This window comes from Eurosta solidaginis, chromosome 4 (assembly GCF_040869045.1).
Source record: "Eurosta solidaginis isolate ZX-2024a chromosome 4, ASM4086904v1, whole genome shotgun sequence".
Classification (NCBI taxonomy): Eukaryota; Metazoa; Arthropoda; class Insecta; order Diptera; family Tephritidae; genus Eurosta; species Eurosta solidaginis.
This window is the reverse complement of record NC_090322.1, coordinates 216,361,852-216,378,504: the sequence shown is the minus strand read 5'-3', so window position 1 is coordinate 216,378,504 and position 16,653 is coordinate 216,361,852. Positions and strand designations below refer to the sequence as shown.

The 16,653-nt window shown below is 33.2% G+C and overlaps 1 protein-coding gene across 2 annotated transcripts in view; it reads left to right on the top strand.

The window, feature by feature from the left end:
- kek6 (kekkon 6) overlaps positions 1-16,653 on the top strand; it is a 661,827-nt gene that overhangs the window by 267,090 nt on the left and 378,084 nt on the right. The window contains exon 1 of one of the 2 annotated variants that reach the window (XM_067784756.1): positions 7,932-8,014. The exons of the other annotated variant lie outside the window; for it this stretch is intronic. The gene's annotated coding sequence lies outside the window, so the exon portion shown is untranslated. Of the gene's footprint in view, positions 1-7,931; positions 8,015-16,653 lie in introns of those variants that run through there. 2 annotated transcript variants of the gene reach the window in all.

Here is a 16,653-nt window from a genome sequence, read left to right as displayed (position 1 = left end):
CATTTTTTAAATTAGATGTTGTCATTGCATTCTATGTCGTAAGTATTCAAGCCATCCTCCAAAATAATAAGTTTGCTTACTAGTGTTTCCAGTTCAATCAAGTTGTAGCCTCGCCTAATTTGGCATTGTCACTGACGAAATCTACGTGGGCCGTGTAGATGACAAAATTATTGGACAACACCTTTAAATAAATTACGCTACCGATTTCCTGATACCAGAAAATATTAGTTCTCTCAGTTTTTTCGCACACGTAACCGCTATGGCATCTTATGTACAGAACCACTACAAAAATTTTAAGTCGCTTTAATTTATATAACATAATCCATTAAAATTTAACTCTAACAGACCAAAGTATATACTGATAAATTCTTATCACAAATAAAATTATGGTAAGATAGAGAGAAATAAACAGCAAAAATCAAAAATTCTCCAATAAAGAAACAAAAAGCCACTTTCTAAATTTCGAAGAATAGTTGAAGAATTTACTGCTTGGCTACTACTGCATTCTGTAATCGATATGAAAATGAGCAATTTGCCAAAAGTAAATGAAACTTGTTGTATTTACCTTTGATCAATCAAACTCCGAAGTAGTGTGCCAACTTATATTGAAATACCTTTACTTCTTTCCCTTTGTTTTTAAAAGTCTAAACTTTTGAAGCTAAGATATTTTATTTGAACATATATACCTACATATGTGTATTGGAATGGTCGAAAAATTAAAAGTCGTTTTTTTTTTAATATACCCTAGAAAATCATGTTAAGAAGGCTCCCACAGGTTTCATGGTTATATATGGTTATAACTTATTAATAAAAGCTCGCTCTATCCTTACAGGATTAGAGCTTTAAAATTTTAACATAAATATTTGAAAGTCATTTTAAAATAATTTAAGAGAGTTGTTTTACTAAAGACCAATCAAATGTACATATACTAACATATTCTTCCCCTCCTGGGGGTACCACTGCGCATACGTAACATTTTATTTTAATTTTGCACTAGCTGCTTGTTGTTGGTACCCGTTAAAGTCCCTATCAAACCCGACGTACCACAACGGCAAAATATCCGTAATAATAATAATAAAGTGCTATCGGATGTAAAGAAATGTGCCTTTTGCCGGCAATATTTAAAGCATTCCTTGGTTGACAATTCTAAACGGTAGGCCATCAGACACGCACATAAACACAAACATAGCGCATCTTCTATTCTCATCACCGCCATAAAAAAACATCCAAATAAGTAGGCCTAGACGGTATAGCCATGCCGATGCTTAAAAATTTGGAAACGGGAGATTGTGTCCTACTCCGATGACTGCGCGATAGTGGCAGATCCACCCATTGATGAGCTATGTAAAAAAATAAATGACTATCTCCTATATCTTCGAGTATCTTCGCCTTCCAAAATCTGACACTGTCCCCGACAAAATCATCGACAAGGTTATTTATGACATGGATACGGCAAATGTCGACCATGTTGGACATTCACGCCGATTGCATTACGATATCGACTGTCTTACATCCAAAAATACTGGATGTTACGTTCGATCAGGATCTAGGTTTTGACGAGCATGCATCCACAATTATTCAAGAAATATATAAAATAAAATTTTTTGACTCATCTTAATATCTAAAAAAAATTGTACTCATATTAGTTGTTTCTATTGTACTACTAGTTTTAACTTTTCATATCTGTAAACTTTTCTGCTCATCACATACAATTATCTAAGCAATATTCTGTCAAAATATTTACACAAACTTGTCAAAAGCGCACCAAAACGAAATGATTTTTGCAAGGAACAACATATTTATCAAATATACACACAAAACCCTACTCACATTAGAATTCATATATATGTCCATAGAAAAATTTTGCTTGCTCACTGCTGTACCGGCCAGTCATTTGACATTTTACATCTGTTTGTGGTTAAAATTCTTGTCATGTTTGTAAAGATGGTTTAATCAAAATATTTTCAAGCAAAAATTATTCTTTTAATATAAATTTAAATTGACATAATTGGTTAAAGAATTCAAGATAGTTCCTTTTTTTATACATAAACAACAGATTAATTAATTAAATTTCTCCTGAAAGACAAGTGTCCGTAAGTCACAAAGCAATAAATTAGAAACGATTTTAATTCCTAATTCATGCCCCTACACAAACTTGTTTGTTAGTAATCAATAAATTTGTTAAGTTCCACACGAAAACGCAATATCAACAAAATACAAAATTCAGATAAAATAAAAGTAGTGATATAAACCTATACCTAAGTTCCAAAGTCACTTGGAAATACTTGGCGGTTTATTCATTGCGTAATAAAACCGAGGCGAGTTTTGTTTAGAAAGATTGTGTTCAACGACGCTTTCGGGCCGTCTTAACATTTCTAATCACTTTCCTTTTTCACATGTAGAACAAATTCTGAAATGCAGACAACTTTCCGTTTTTGTGTCTGGACTTAAAAAAACACTAATTTCGATCGCATCTTAATTAAACAAAACACACAAAAATAAAAAATAAAAAATAATTAAAAATTAAAATTAATTAAAAATTAAAATCAATAATTCAGACAGGTGGCTTGAAACACACCTTTATGCCGTGGGATAGTTATTAATTTGTTGTTCTGAATCACGTCGTTCCCAACAGCATCACAAATCTATTAATTATGACTCACTGATGCTCGAAGTCGAAGCCCTTCTTATAAAATATTTATAATTCAAAATTAAAATTAAAATTAATATTAAAATTAAAATTATAAAAAAAAAAAAATTTTGTTAAAACTAAACCTAAAATTAAAGTTAAAATTAAAAATTGTTTTTGTTTTATCGGCCTATTGATAAAGAATTCAAAGTTGGGTTCGAGACAAGAAAAATAATTCTTTCTTTAGTGATGATTATTATTTTTTTAACTTTTCTGTAATTGAAAAATTGTATTTTGTTTTTGATATAGCATGTAGCTGTTAAGTAACTGACAATAAACAAATCCAACATTATCAGTGATTTGAAACCGATGGCTCAAAGCTGATTAAATATTAGCACCCTTGGAAATGGGTCTATCGACGCAGCTATGGCAGGTTGCCTGAAAAATATTTTACACACTATTCCAAAAACAAAATAATATTTTTCAATTATAGAAAAACTAAAAAAAAAACAAAACAATATTTACCACTAAAAAAATTATTGTTCTGGCCTTGAGCTCGAATCAAACCTTGAATCCTATATCAATAGGCCGATAAAACAAAAAAAAATATTTAAATTTAAAATTCAAATTTGAATTAAAATAAAAAAACTAAATTAAAATTAAAACTAATATTAAAATCAATATTAAACTTGAAATTACAATTAACATTGTAAATTGAAACTAAAATTGCAATTGCAGCTAAAAGTAAAATATATTTACCATTAAAACTGCAATTATAAAATTTAAATTGTAATTAAAATTAAATTAAAATTAAAATCAAAATTTAAAATATGTCAAAAAAATATAAATTAGAATTATAATGAAAAGTAAAATTGAAATTTAAGTTTCAAATTAAAATTAAAACTTTAATTAAAATTAAAATTAAAACTAAAATAAATATTTAAATTTTAAAATATTAAAAATTATTATTAAAATTAAACCTGAAATTGAAATTGTAATAAAGTTTAGTTAAAAATTGGGTTTCTTTCATAAATGTAATACTCCCATATTGCTAATGGAAAATGCTCGCTTTTGAATTCGAAATCAAAACAAGACAGCCTATTAAATTTTTGTGATAAGTGTGACAAGAAAAAATTAAAATTTAGTTACATTCGATTTAATACAAAAACAAAAACGATTAAACAGCAATATATCGGCACTATGATAGTTGGGAATGTACCCAGCCTTTTGTAGCAATATAGTAGTACTAAATATATCTTGTTTATTATTTCTCGTTAAAGTTGACTAAAAATTATACAATTCACTATTTTTGATATATTTGAATTTTAAAAATCGATTCAATGACGAATCGTAAACTACGATATGGCACAATATATTTTCCCCTTTTTAAACTTTCTGGTGTTTGATTAAAATCGTTTAAAATAAAAAATTGAAATTACAACTAAAATTATAATGTAAATTGAAACTAAATTGCAATTGAAGTTAAACTGAAATATATACCATTAAAACTGCAATTAAAACTAAAATTAAAACTGTAATTAAAATTAAAGTAAAATTAAAACTAAAATCGAAATTAAAATTATACAAAAAAAAAATTTTAATTAGGATTTAATTTAAATTTAAATTTAAAAGTCGATTTCGATCACGGATCGTAAAATGCGATCCGGCCCAACATATTTTCCCCTTTTTAAATTCTCTGGTTTTAATTCAAATCTTAATATTCAAATTAAATTTAAAACTAAAATTAAAATCAATATTAAACTTGAAATTACAATTAACATTATAATGTAAATTAAAACTAAAATTGCAATTGCAGCTAAAAGTAAAATATATTTACCATTAAAACTGCAATTATTAAATTAAAATTAATGTAATATTAAAATTAAAATCAAAATTAAAATTATATTAAAAAAACCAAATAAAAATTTTAATGAAAATTAAAATTGAAATTTAAGTTTTAAATAAAAATTTAAATTTAAATCAAAATAATACATAAAAGTAGAAATAAAGGTAAAAGTAAAATAAAAGTAAACTTTTTAATTAAAATTAAAATTTAAAAATAAAATTAAACTTATAATTAAAAGTAAAACTAAAATCAAAATTTTAATTTTAAAATACTAAAAATTGTTAATAAATTTAAAGTTGAAATTAAAATTGTAATAAAGTTTAGTCAAAAATTGATTTTCTTTATTAAATAAAAAATAAATGTAAGGCGCGATAACCTCCGAAGAGATCTAAGGCCGAGCTTCTCTTCCAATTTGCGTCGTGCTCCTCTTGATTTTTCCCTACAAATTGGCCGGACGGGACCTACATGTTTTATGCCGACTCCGAACGGCATCTGCAAGGCAGATGAGTTTTCACTGAGAGCTTTTCATGGCAGAAATACAATCGGAGCGCTTGCCAGACACTGCCGAGGGGCGACCCCGCTTAGAAAAATTTTTATGTTGCTTTGCCCGGGAGTTGAACCCAGGGCATACGGTGTGATAGGCGGAGCACGCTACCATCACACCACGGTGGCCGCCACCGTTAAAATTGACTGACAATTTTACGATTGATCATATTTTAAAAATCGATTTCGATCGTAAAATGCGATACGGCCCAACAAATTTTCCCATTTTTAAATTTTCTGGATTTTGATTAAAACTATTTAAAGCTACCAATACCTAACGGGCACACTTTCTCTCCAAACTTTTGCTTACCTGTGGTCGTAATCACTCGTCCGCAAACCTGTTTTCAGCAACATTTAACAGCAGGCAGCAGTGAAACTCACCTATTTATTAATTTTTATTTTCGGTATTAAGTATGTTTGATTGAGTCTAGTGGCGACAGGGTCTTAGATATACTCAAATCCAGTTATGAGCCTTCAACTTTTGACGGGATTTGAGTTATTCAAAAAAGGAGTATTTTTAGGTCGAATTCGATAGCATTGATCAAAAATAATTCTTGTGATAATAACTGTTTTTTCCCACAATTGAAAGTTAAGTTTTTTAATTTCGAATAGAGGAAAGAAGTTTTTATACACCCGACATATTCACCAGCCTACTGATTATAAGGACTTAGCAATCCTTGAAATCGATCTCTCTACGCGGCCATGGCAGGTGTCAGAGAATTTATTTATTCTATTAAATTAAACAAAAAAAGATAACAAAAAAATTAAAAAACAATAATTACCACAATATTATTTTTAATGCCATGAGTTCGAATTCGCATCAAAGGATCTTAACTAAAAGACCGGTAAAAAATAAAATCGAAGTAAAAAAGTTATAATTTTAATCCTATTGTGATTTAAAGTTCGAAATTACTAAAATTTTTTTTTTCAGAGTAATCACTGAATTGATTTTCTCTTACCACACACCTTATCACTATATACAACTCATACTTACATATATGCGAGTTATGCATAAATGAGTGAAAAGCACCTGAAAACCAAATGCCCAAAACTCCACGACCATAGAAATTCAACTACCAAATACTAATTTAACAATGCGGTACAATTTCTTAAGTGCCAGAAAATATATAAAATAATTCACAACCAAACAAATGCCACAGAAACAGTAAAACTCACCCATAAAATTTACACCTTACATAATTCTTATTAGTTAATGTTGCTGCAATAAGATTTAAGCTCGAGTTAGGCCGATACTCCATGAGAAATAAAACTTTCTTCAATTTCTTGTATATAAATAGGCAAGTTAAAAGTTGCGTACCCCTTTCACGGCCAAAGCCAAACTGTTGGATATAAACAATTGTATATGTATCGATAGGTCTTATAAAAAGGCACCGCGAGCCTTTGAAAAAGTTTCAAAAGCTTAATGTAGCGAGTCAAAATTAATTAAAAAATTACACTACTAGAAATGTCAAACACGATTTAAACTAGAAAATAAAAGAAAAGAAAAGAAAAGAAAAGAAAAGAATAGAAAAGAAAAGAGAAGAAAAGGGAAAGTATAAATAAGTAATAAAGCGATACATGGTATATAACCAACCAATCTATTTATACAAAAATCAAATTAAGTGTGTGTTCCCTATAGAAACGTATCTCCCACACTTCAATCATCACCAAATTTTTGCTACAGCTTCTTTCTTAAGACGATTGTTTTTCATATTTCAGAACGAGGAGCTTTAAATAACCTTTTTTTTCAATTCCACGTGCGCCACTGGGTGGTCCGACAAATTTTGTATGTCAGCAAAATTTACTCATACGCTATGTACGTACTTAAGTGCGGAACTTATGTCTGGTCAGAGCATTGAATTCACAAAAAGTTAAAGCGATTGCACTGAGTGATTTAAAACTTTTATTAAATTTAAGCTAAAATATTTTGATTAAGTTATGAGATTTTGAGTATCAATTGTGTGTGGCAAAATAAAATTTGAAAAATAAAGCAAAGAATTATAAATTAGAGGAACGACGGATCTAAGAAAGAAGAAGGAGAGAGGTAGAGCGTGTAAAAAAGGAAGAGGGAGAGATAAGGAAATTATAAAGAATGAGAAAAACTTGGAGATACATTTTGAAGAAAATCAATAAAATCTTATATACTGATTGCTTTAACTTGAGTAACGGCAACGAATACGTTAAAATACACCTTCTTAGTATTAGTATCCGCCCAACCCGAGCAACCCCGGGTACCCTGCTAGTTTTTTATAAAGTTGATCAGCGAGTTGCTTGACTTTTCCATCTTATTTCTTATATAAAATATCTTATAAACGCTTATACGCATTTTTGTTGCCTACTCTAATAATAAGTATGTATTAGTAGAAGCAGAATGTTAAAACAAAACTCCAAAGAATACGAACTAAAGCAATGTAAAAATTTTAAATACCGGTAACTTTGAGTTGGAAATAAGAATGCTCGTGGATGAGTATGAAAAATTTGTACTGGTTAAAGTAATAATGCAAAGAAAAAACTCCCGTAAGAAAGTGCTGTTAAGAGAGCGCGTTACATTTAATCCACCAAATCCCTGGAACTTAAAGTAAATAAATCATAATTTATTCATCAATTTCGTGACTGTTCTTAGTTGCAAAGTTGCAAAAGGAAATGTTTTGAGGAATATTTTGGAAAGTGTGTTGCTATATATGATGTATTGTTGTATACCAGGGGTTAAAATTCCATAGCACAATTCTGCTCTCATTGCGGAAGAGCAATCACTTTCAGTGTTTTGGAGACTCATGGTGTATACCAACAGAAGGTAGATGAAGGATTTGTTTTGCACTACAGTGAAGGCTTTTACAAAATAAATATATATTTATACCATATGGCACATACATACACAGTTTTGACATTTTTGTTAAGCAATGCTGTATTTCTCTTTTTAGGTGAGTGATTCCAAGAAATGACGATATGCTTTGAGGAATACAAGAATGAGTTTGCAAGTTTCCATCTATTACAAGGTACATACAAAGATAGATTTATATTATAAATATTTTTAATAAATGTAAAAAAAAAAATAAATTTAAGGCGCGATAACCTCCGAAGCGATCTAAGGCCGAGCTTCTCTTCCAATTTGCGTCGTGCTCCTCTTGATTTTCCATACAAATTGGCCGAACGGGACCTTAATGTTTTATGCCGACTCCGAGCGGCATCTGCACGGCAAATGAGTCTTCACTGAGAGCTTTTCATGACATAAATACACCCGGAACACTTGTCAAACACTGCCGAGTGGCGACCCCGCTTAGAAAAATTTTCTTCTAATTGGAAAACTTTATTTCTAAAATTTTGATGTTGCTTTGCCCGGGGTGTGAACCCAGGGCATAAGGTGTGGTAGGCGGAGCATGCTACCATCACACCACTGTGGCCGCATTTTTATACTCAGTTGAGCAGAGCTCACAGAGTATATTAACTTTGATTGGATAACGGTTGGTTGTACAGGTATAAAGGAATCGAGATAAATATAGACTTCAATATATCAAAGTCATCAGTATCGAAAAAAAATTTGATTAAGCCATGTCCGTCCGTCCGTCTGCCCGTTAACACGATAACTTGAGTAAATTGTGAGATATATGACGAAATTTGGTATGTAGATTCCTGGGCGCTCATGTCAGATCGCTATTTAAAATGAACGATATCGGACTATAACCACGCCCACTTTTTCGAAAATTTCGAAAAATCGAAAAATTGCGAAAATTCATTACCAAAGACGGATAAAGCGATGAACCTTGGTAGGTGCGATGAACTTATAACGCAGAATAGAAAATTAGTAAAATTTTGGACAATGGGCGTGGCACCGCCCACTTTTAAAAGAAGGTAATTTAGAAGTTTTGCAAGCTGTAATTTGGAAGTCGTTGAAGATATCATGATGAAATTTGGCAAGAATGTTACCCCTTTTACTATATGTATGCTTAATAAAAATTTGCAAAATAGGAGAACGACCACGCCCACTTTAAAAACATTTTTTTTTTTAAGTGAAATTTTTACAAAAAATTTAATATCTTTACAGTATATAAGTAAATTATGTCAAAATTCAACTCCAGTAATGATATGGTGCAACAAAATATAAAAATAAAAGAAAATTTCAAAATGGGCGTGGCTCCGCCCTTTTTCATTTGATTTGTCTAGGATACATTTAATGCCATAAGTCGAACAAAAATTTACCAATCCTTGTGAAATTTGGTAGCGCCTTAGACTCTAGGACGATAACTGTTTTCTGTGAAAAAGGGCGAAATCGGTTGAATCCAAGCCCAGTTTTTATCACAGTCGACCGTCTGTCCTTCCGCTCGGCCATTAACACGATAACTTGAGCAAAAATCGATATATCTTTACTAAACGCAGTTCACATAATTATCTGAACTTAGTTTCTATTTGTATGAAATATGGCCGAAATCTGACTATGACCACGCCCACTTTTTCGATATCGAAAATTACGAAAAATGAAAAAGTGCCATAATTCTATATCAAATACGAAAAAAGGGTTGAAACATGGTAATTGGATTGGTTTATTGGCGCAAAATATAACTTTAGAAAAAAACTTTGTAAAATAGGTGTGACACCTACCATATTAAGTAAAAGAAAATGAAAAAGTTCTGCAGGGCGAAATCAAAAGCCCTTGGAATCATGGCAGGAATACTGTTCGTGGTAATACATCTATAAATAAATTAGCGGTACCCGACAGATGATGTCCTGGGTCACTCTGGTCCACATTTTGGTCGATATCTCGAAAACTCCTTCACATATACAACTACCAACACTCCCTTTTAAAATTCTTATTAATACCTTTAATTTGACACCGATATTGTACAAACACATTATAGAGTCACCCCTGGTCTACCTTTATGGCAATATCTCGAAAAGGCGTCAACCCATAGAACTAAGGCCCACTTCCTTTTAAAATACTCGTTAACACCTTAAGTTTGATACCCTTATTGTACAAACGCATTCTAAAGTCACCCCTGGCCACCTTTATAACGATATCCGGAAAAGTTGTCCACCTATAGAACTAAGGCCCATCCACTTTTAAAATACACATTAACACCTTTCATTTGATACCCATATCGTACAAACAAATTCTAGAGTCACCCCTGGTCCACCTGTATGGTAATATCTCGAAAAGGCGTCAACCCATAGAACTAATGCCCAATTCCTTTTAAAATACTCATTAACACCTTTCGTTTGATACCCTTATTGTACAAACGCATTCTAAAGTCACCCTTGGCCACCTTAATAACGATATCCGGAAAAGTTGTCCACCTATAGAACTAAGGCCCACCCACTTTTAAAATACACATTAACACCTTTCATTTGATACCCATATCGTACAAACAAATTCTAGAGTCAGCCCTGGTCCACCTTTATGGCGATATCTCGAAAAGGTGTCCACCTATAGAACTATGGCCCACTCCCTCTTAAAATACTCTTTAATACCTGCCATTTGATACGCATGTCATACAAACACATTCCAAGGTTACCCGAGGTTCATTTTCCTACATGGTGATTTTCCTTTATTTTGTCTCCCTAGCTCTCAACTGAGTATGTAATGTTCGGTTGCACCCGAACTTAGCCTTCCTTACTTGTTAATATAGTATTTAATAACTAAATGGGCCGATACAACTTTGGTGATGTTCAGGCCGAGTTTCTCCTTTAAAAAACCGAAACCCATCAGTATCAAACCGTTTATTCAACGATAACAAAACGATAACGCTTCAGATGAATTTTACTTTTTTTGGACCTTCAGACCAAGACTGTTGACATATTTGCTTGCTTCTATAAAAATATTTCCTTGAAACTACGAATTCAGCTAAGAAATTTGTTGTGGCTTAAGTACAGAAGGCTAAGCATGTAGCTAGGTTGAAAAACGCTTCATAGGCTAATAAATAGAGGCACCCCGAAAGAAGTTGCTGCCTCTGCGCTGATTCGGGCGGTGACCGTTTTCTCCCGAACTCCCTGCAATCTTATGAAGACTGCATTATCAATTATACGCAACTGGAAAAAAAGCTCGGGACTCGGGTTCAAACTAAAAATAACTGAGCTGGTCTTCTTCACAATAAGGTAAGAACGGCCAAATGTTATACCACATAAGATTGGCGTCTACATGCTAGCTTTCAGCCATAAGGTCAAGTATCTGGATTTAGTTCTGTATAATCACCTAATCTGGAGTGAGAATATAGCGTATCAAGAAATAAAGGAACCACTATGTTATTCTTCTTCTGTGAAAGATCAATTGATGGCTCGCGGGGTTTTCCTTCTAAAGTAGTATATTGAATTTGCACAGCCCTAGTATACCCAATTTTATTGTAAAGTGTTCTGGTTTGGCAGCCAGGAAAATTCACTTAAAATTTCTGAAGACCCATGTTTTAGACTCATGTGGTGATTTCACAAATTGCATTACTGAACGCCGCAGATCTTAAAGTGAGAAGGACCAGCACTTTGGTATTAACTTTGTGTGAGTACTTGGACACAAGGAAAATAGAAGGAAGTATATAGCTATTGATATCGCTAGGAGTGGTAAGACGATACGTTGGGGTAGATACGAATACCTATGGTCTCTCTTAAATTCCGTGCGATCACGATCATTACAAACTGGGTAAATATGCCCTGATTCCTACTTCCTAGATGCGAGTTATCAAGATTTGTTTGGCCTTTTTATGATAGAGGACCTATTAACAATGTTTCGACCATGATTAATTCATGGGTTTTGTCCCTGGTAAAGGTTCTCAGTGGTCACTGTTTGATAGTTGCTGACGGCGCTAGGATGGGCATCGAATCTTACGATTACTTCCGCAGCCACAGATGTATTGAGGAGTAGGAAAGAGTATAGCGTCTTCTGCTTTCGGTCAACTGCTTTTAAATAAACTTACTTAAGGTATGAAACTTAAAATAAGTACGATATTTAAAGTTATTATTGAAGTGGTTCAAACTGCATAAGCTGGTATAATAACGGTCACTTACCATTATGGGCATCGCTGTGGGCCCACGGTGAACTAAATGTGGGAAAAGATACAAATTCCCATTCCCAAATTCCTTTAAATACAAATAACCCATGTAGCAGCTGAATATATATTAATAAAGTGTTAACCGCATAATATTACAACATAGCAACAAAAAAAAAAAAACATAAAGCCAAAGGCAATTGGTTCCAAAATGCTTTATTATTTACATATTCTTAAGCGTAAAATAAATGTGAGGCTTTCAAACCTCCGAATATCTTTTTTCACCTTGCACATTGATTAGCGTGACTTTCACTTAAAGCTCAGATTTCGAAACTTCTTGACATTGAAGAAAATTGATGCGTAAAAAGCATTTTATAAATTTAATTGAATTCATTTATTATGAATGTGTGGTGTTAAGTGCGAAAAATATTGGAGGCCAAGTAAATATAAAAATTTAAAAACAAATACACAAACAAATAATATACACTTTAACACTCACAAAACAAAGAGGAAAAAAGAAATTGGTTTCGGGTTTGACAAGCGACAGTATTGATACATCTGAAAAAAAAAGTCGTAGTATATTACCGACGGAGTTTTAGTAAAAATCAAAAATTATCACTCGATAATTTTTAAGGTAGTAGGTTTTTCAAACTTCCATTAAAATAGCCATGCTAAGAGTCTAATAGAGCATTATTTCTTGAAGAAAAATATGGATATTTACGGAATTTGTGAGACCGGATTCGTGAGTAACAAATTTCAAATAATAAAGCGTTGCCTAGGTATATGTGCATTTTCAGTTAGTATGGAAAAGAGTTTTCTTATCCATGAAATCTGGGTAGATCACCAATTGAGCGTGATTCCACCTGATCCCAGTAGTCATACTACGATTGTAGTGAAGTTCGAACACTGTGGTGCAATTTTGTTTAATAATATGTCATTGTGAAACTTTTACTGACGCAATTTCATCAATGTCAACAAGCACGGTCTATCACAATAATTCATTTTGTCCATGTTCTGAATAAAGATAAAAATGAAATGTCCGTTAGTCTTTCACCCAACTCTTTAGACTTCAGTGAATTTTGTCTTATTAAAAATTTGATTATGTTATAATAAACGAAAATCCCTACAGTTAATTCATTGTTTGATATTTTGAAAAGGATTAAAAGTCTGGCATACAAAAGATGCAGTTAAATATATTGACTTGAAAGTTTCACAAAACAACAAATATTTTGATTTCATTTTAATTTTGGTTAGACACATTTTGGGATTCCGAAATTTGCATTTTATCCTTCTAACAGTAACTTAGATTATTTTAACCTATCGCGCAAATGTTCTGCATACTTCTCTCTATCTTCCAGCAATACATGCCCCTTAAATTTCTCGGGGTTGATTTACAAAAAGATTCAGGCAATAGGTAAAGCTACGTTCGCTGGCTTTCTCGCCAAGCTGTCTTCCCACTTGTAACTCTCCACTTTCCCCTAGCCTGGAGCCTTGGCCAGCAATGCAACGCACTTTAAGGCTTGTGCTGATTTATTTTCTGAAACTGCCCTAGGAAAGGCTAAACTAGTCGCTAAATATGGCGATGGTCTCGTTAGATCATCCGTGTTGGAGCTTGTAACCGCTTGTTTCGGTTATTTCCATTTGCCACGTTGTCACGCCATAAGTTATAATTGATAGAACTATCATGGTATACATTCATCTCACGACATGTAGTCAGCAGCTCCATGACTTGCCTGCTAGACGTATACATATTTTTGACTTCGTGGCCCTGTTTGACATGGAGTCAAAGTGTTGCTTCCATACGAGCTTGCCTCCAAGTACTTTACTTTGGTTTTATTTTGAATTACTGCCTTATCTGTTTATTGGTTTTTGGGCCAACTAAGACTGTTCTTCTGGTAAAAGGGAAGATGATCGTCTTTAAGAGATTGATGTTATGTGGCACGCTAGCTCATCAAGTCTTTGTTATATTTAATGTACGCTGTACGATATCACATAGCCAGTTCTTGAATTTACCCCTTACAAGAACTACTTTAACATGCGAGTAACGTCAGCATCTTTTGTCGTTATCTGACGAAGTTTGTAGAAATTTATCTATAAGTCTCCAATTGAAGGGGTGAGAGAAACTCTCCTTGTGTTAACCTTCTCGTAGTATTTACCTAATCTCCATTGATCCCTACCTAGGCTTCAGCGATTATCGTACAAACTAGAATGTTTTTGTATTTTTGGATAGGCTCCTGAATTGCTCATCTCCACAGTGCTGTATAAGGGCTTCCATGAGGCATATTATGGAACTGAAATTTGATTTTAAGGAAAGCGCAGAGCAATGTATCTTCGAATCAAAAAATTATCTGAATTTTGTTGGCTAGTTGACTTGCCAGCTCTAAAGGCGTGCTAACTATGATGAAAGTGCCAGTTATTGAGGTCGCTTGACCTGATCTGTTATCTTCTTCTTTGCTTTCAATAAAAAGGAGGTTAGGTTTATTGCTGTATAGGATTTTGCTTATAAGTATTTTTATACTCAGTTGAGCAGAGCTCACAGAGTATACTAACTTTGATTGGATAACGGATGGTTGTACAGGTATAAAAGAATCGAGATAGATATAGACTTCCATATATCAAAATCATCAGTATCGAAAAAAAATTTGATTAAGCCATGTCTGTCCGTCCGTCCGTCCGTCTGTCCGTTAACACGATAACTTGAGTAAATTTTGAGATATCTTGACGAAATTTGGTATGTAGATTCCTGGGCACTCATCTCAGATCGCTATTTAAAATGAACGATATCGGACTATAACCACGCCCACTTTTTCGATATCGAAAATTTCGAAAAATCGAAAAATTGCGATAATTCATTACCAAAGAGGGATAAAGCGATGAAACTTGGTAGGTGTGTTGAACTTATGACGCAGAATAGAAAATAAGTAAAGTTTTGGACAATGGGGTGGCACCGCCCGCTTTTAAAAGAAGGTAATTTAGAAGTTTTGCAAGCTGTAATTTGGCTGTCGTTGAAGATATCATGATGGAATTTGGCAGGAACGTTACTCCTATTACTACATGTATGCTTAACAAAAATTAGCAAAATCGGAGAACGACCACGCCCACTTTTAAAACCTTTTTTTTTTAAGTGAAATTTTTACAAAAAATTTAATACCTTTAGAGTATATAAGTAAATTATGTCAACATTCAACTCCAGTAATGATATAGTGCAACAAAATGCAAAAATAATAGAAAATTTCAAAATGGGCGTGGCTCCGCCCTTTTTCATTTGATTTGTCTAGGATACATTTAATGCCATAAGTCGAACAAAAATTTACCAATCCTTGTGAAATTTGGTAGCGGCTTAGATTCTAGGACGATAAATGTTTTCTGTGAAAAAGAGCGAAATCGGTTTGAAGTCACGCCCAGTTTTTATACACAGTCGACCGTCTGTCCTTCCGCTCGGCCATTAACACGATAACTTGAGCAAAAATCGATATATCTTTACTAAACACAGTTCACATAATTATCTGAACTCACTTTCTATTGGCATAAAAAATGACCGAAATCTGACTATGACCACGTCCACTTTTTCGATATCGAAAATTACGAAAAATGGAAAAAGTGCCATAATTCTATACCAAATACGAAAAAAAGGTTGAAACATGGTAATTGGATTGGTTTATTGACGCAAAATATAACTTTAGAAAAAAACTTTGTAAAATAGGTGTGACACCTACCATATTAAGTAAAAGAAAATGAAAAAGTTCTGCAGGGCGAAATCAAAAGCCCTTGGAATCATGACAGGAATACTGTTCGTGGTATTACATATATTAATAAATTAGCGGTACCCGACAGATGATGTTCTGGGTCACCCTGGTCCACATTTTGGTCGATATATCGAAAACGCCTTCACCTATACAACTACCACCACTCCCTTTTAAAATTCTTATTAGTATCTTTAATTTGTCACCCATATTTTACAAACACATTATAGAGCCACCCCTGGTCCACCTTTATGGCGATATATCGAAAAGGCGTCCACCTATAGAACTAAGGCCCACTCCCTTTTAAAATACTCATTATCACCTTTCGTTTGATACCCATAATGTACAAACGCATTCTAGAGTCAACCCTGGTCCACCTTTATAACGATATCCCAAAAAGGCGTCCACCTATAGAAATAAGGCCCACTCCCTTTTAAATAACTCCTTAACACCTTTCATTTGATACCTATATCGTAAAAAAATTCTAAAGTCACCCCTGGTCCACCTTTATGGCGATATCTCGAAAAGGCTTCCACCTATAGAACTAACGCCCACTCCCTTTTAAAATACTCACTAACACCTTTCATTTGATACCCATATCGTACAAACAAATTCTAGAGTCATCCCTGGTCCACCTTTATGGCGATATCTCGAAAAGGCGTCCACCCATAGAACTAAGGCCCACCTACTTTTAAAATACTTATTAACACCTTTCATTTGATACCCATATCGTACAAATTAATTCTAGAGTCACCCCTGGTCCACCTTTATGGCGATGTCTCCAATAGGCGATCACCTATACAACTACCACCACTCCCTTTTAAAACCCTCATTAATGCCTTTAATTTGATACCCATATCGATCAAACACATTCCAGAGTCACCCCTGGTCCACCTTAATGGCGATATCTCGAAAAGGCTTCCA